The sequence below is a fragment of the Cornus florida genome, unplaced genomic scaffold, assembly GCF_030987335.1.
Source record: "Cornus florida cultivar Cherokee Brave unplaced genomic scaffold, ASM3098733v1 CherokeeBrave_3.0.0_Hap2_scaffold_59, whole genome shotgun sequence".
In the NCBI taxonomy this organism is placed as follows: Eukaryota; Viridiplantae; Streptophyta; class Magnoliopsida; order Cornales; family Cornaceae; genus Cornus; species Cornus florida.
In genome coordinates this window covers 102,501-105,000 of record NW_026775889.1, presented here as the reverse complement: position 1 = coordinate 105,000, position 2,500 = coordinate 102,501, and positions in this window count along the sequence as shown.

Genomic DNA, 2,500 nt, shown 5'->3' with positions numbered 1-2,500 from the left:
AATTTTATGGGAGCTTCCTAGAAGCCTAAGAAATGCTTTGCTCGAGACGGATTTCGATTTGGAGGTCCCCCGAGTTAAGTTTGCCCTTTATGACTCCTCGCCCGCATGCTCGTGCACACCGGCGTGCACGTGGGCATCGTATGCTAAAAAATGAAGTTTGGAGTTTGGGTTTGAAAATTTTACGGGAACTTCCTAGAAGCCTAAGAAATGCTTTGCTCGAGACGGATTTCGATTTGGAGGTCCGCCGTGTTAATTTTGCCAATTACGGCTCCTCGCCCGCACGCTCGTGCACCCCGACGTGCACACCGGCGCGCACGTGGGCATCGTATGCTAAAAAATGAAGTTTGGAGTTTGGGTTTGAAAATTTTACGGGAACTTCCTAGAAGCCTAAGAAATGCTTTGCTCGAGACGGATTTCGATTTGGAGGTCCCCCGAGTTAATTTTGCCCATTACGACTCCTCGCCCGCACGCTCGTGCACCCCGGCGTGCACGTGGGCATAGTATGCTAAAAAATGAAGTTTGGAGTTTGGGTTCGGAAATTTTATGGGAGCTTCCTAGAAGCCTAAGAACTGCTTTGCTCGAGACGGATTTTGATTTGGAGATCCCCCGAGTTAGTTTTGCCCATTATGACTCCTCCCCCGCACGCTCAAGCACCCCCGCGTGCACGGGGGCATCGTATGCTAAAAAATGAAGTTTGGAGTTTGGGTTTGGAAATTTTATGGGAGCTTCCTAGAAGCCTAAGAAGTGCTTTGCTCGAGACGGATTTCGATTTGGAGGTCCCCCGAGTTAATTTTGCCCATTATGACTCCTCGCCCGCACGCTTAAGCACCCCCGCGTGCACGTGGGCATTGTGTGCTAAAAAATGAAGTTTGGAGTTTGGGTTTGAAAATTTTACGGGAACTTCCTAGAAGCCTAAGAAATGCTTTGCTCGAGACGGATTTCGATTTGGAGGTCCCCCGAGTTAATTTTGCCCATTACGACTCCTCGCCCGCACGCTCGTGCACCCCGGCGTGCACGTGGGCATCGTATGCTAAAAAATGAAGTTTGGAGTTTGGGTTTGAAAATTTTATGGGAGCTTCCTAGAAGCTTAAGAAGTGTTTTGCTCGAGACGGATTTCGATTTGGAGGTCCCCCGAGTCAATGTTGCCCATTATGGCTCCTCTCCCGCATGCTCAAGCACCCCTGCGTGCACGTGGGCATTGTATGCTAAAAAATAAAGTTTGGAGTTTGGGTTTGGAAGTTTTATGGGAGCTTCCTTGAAGCTTAAGAAGTGTTTTGCTCGAGACGGATTTCGATTTGGAGGTCCCCCGAGTCAATGTTGCCCATTATGGCTCCTCGCCCGCACGCTCAAGCACCCCGGCGTGCACGTGGGCATTGTATGCTAAAAAATAAAGTTTGGAGTTTGGGTTTGGAAGTTTTATGGGAGCTTCCTAGAAGCTTAAGAAGTGTTTTGCTCGAGACGGATTTCGATTTGGAGGTCCCCCGAGTCAATGTTGCCCATTATGGCTCCTCTCCCGCATGCTCAAGCACCCCTGCGTGCACACCGGCGTGCACGTGGGCATTGTAGGCTAAAAAATGAAGTTTGGAGTTTGGGTTTGGAAATTTTATGGGAGCTTCCTTGAAGCCTAAGAAGTGTTTTGCTCGAAACGGAATTCGATTTGGAGGTCCCCCGAGTCAATTTTGCCCATTACGACTCCTCGCTCGCATGCAATATCTACTCCTGTCAGAGCTGTGGTTTTACTTAAGACTACTATAGGGGGGGGGGAGTTCTCAGCACCAAGAGCTGCAAGTAAGGCCATTGCTTGCTTTGCAGTCTCGATTGCTCTACTAGTGAATAGTAGATGTCTTGGTTAGCTTGGAACGAAAAAAAAAATTTTTTGGGGAAAAAAAAAAAAAAAAGTTTTTGTGAAAAAAAATTTTTCGAAAAAAAAAAAAAAAAAAAAAATTTTTTTGGATGCCTCGGTCTTCTATTTGTTTTGCTTGGGTAGATTAGGAAAAAAAAAAAAAAAAATTTTTTTGTTGGATGCCTCGGTCTTCATATTCTTTCTCGGCTATTTCGAAAAAAAAAAAAAAAAATTCCGGGAAAGAGAAAAAAAAAATTATTTTTTGTTGGTTGCCTCGGTCTTCATGTTCTTTCTCTGGTATATGGGAAAGAAAAAAAAAAAAAAAAAATTTTGGATGCCTCGGTCTTCTTGTTCTCGGTTGGATTTATCGAAAAAAAAAAAAAAAAAAAAAAAAAAAAAAAAAAAATTTTGATGCCTCGGTCTTCTTGTTCTTGCTTTGGTATATCGGAGAAAAAAAAAAAAAATTTTTTTGGATGCCTCGGTCTTCTTGTTCATTCTTCGGTATATCAAAAAAAAAAAAAAAAAAAAAAAAATTTGAGACTTCGGTCTTCTTGTTCTTGCTTTGGTATATCGGAGAAAAAAAAAAAAAAAAATTTTGGATGCCTCGGTCTTCTTGTTCATTCTTCGGTATATCAAAAAAAAAAAATTTTTTTGAAG